This window comes from Diachasma alloeum, unplaced genomic scaffold (assembly GCF_001412515.2).
Source record: "Diachasma alloeum isolate Michigan unplaced genomic scaffold, Dall2.0 Dall_scaffold_00302, whole genome shotgun sequence".
NCBI lineage: Eukaryota > Metazoa > Arthropoda > Insecta > Hymenoptera > Braconidae > Diachasma > Diachasma alloeum.
In genome coordinates, this window is record NW_021680441.1 from 884,033 (window position 1) to 884,365 (window position 333).

General features: G+C 43.8%; 1 protein-coding gene across 1 annotated transcript in view; it reads right to left on the reverse strand.

The window, feature by feature from the left end:
• Positions 1-333, reverse strand: part of LOC107039596 (ubiquitin carboxyl-terminal hydrolase 48) — a 58,097-nt gene that overhangs the window by 40,761 nt on the left and 17,003 nt on the right. The gene's annotated exons all lie outside the window — the stretch shown is intronic.

Sequence of the window (333 nt, forward strand, 5' to 3'; positions counted from 1 at the left end):
AGTGAAAACTGGGAAACCGTTTTTTTTGGCCCCGGCCAAAGGGTCAGATTTTCCGGTTTTCTTGAGCAAGTGGATTTTCGCCAAAATCGAATTTTTTAGCCGGGTGAACGTTGATTCTAACTATTTAAGCGACGCGCTATTCAGAACTCTCAAAAGTATGTGGAAAAAGCGAAAACGGAAAAAAAAAAATTTCACCGGGGGCCAAAGTGTCGGATCTTGGATTTTTCCGGGGGGAAAGTCGACCGACCGAAGGGTCACAAGGGTCAAAGTGTCAGATCTTGGATTTTTCGCCAAAATCGAATTTTTTAGCCGGGTGAACGTTGATTCCAACTA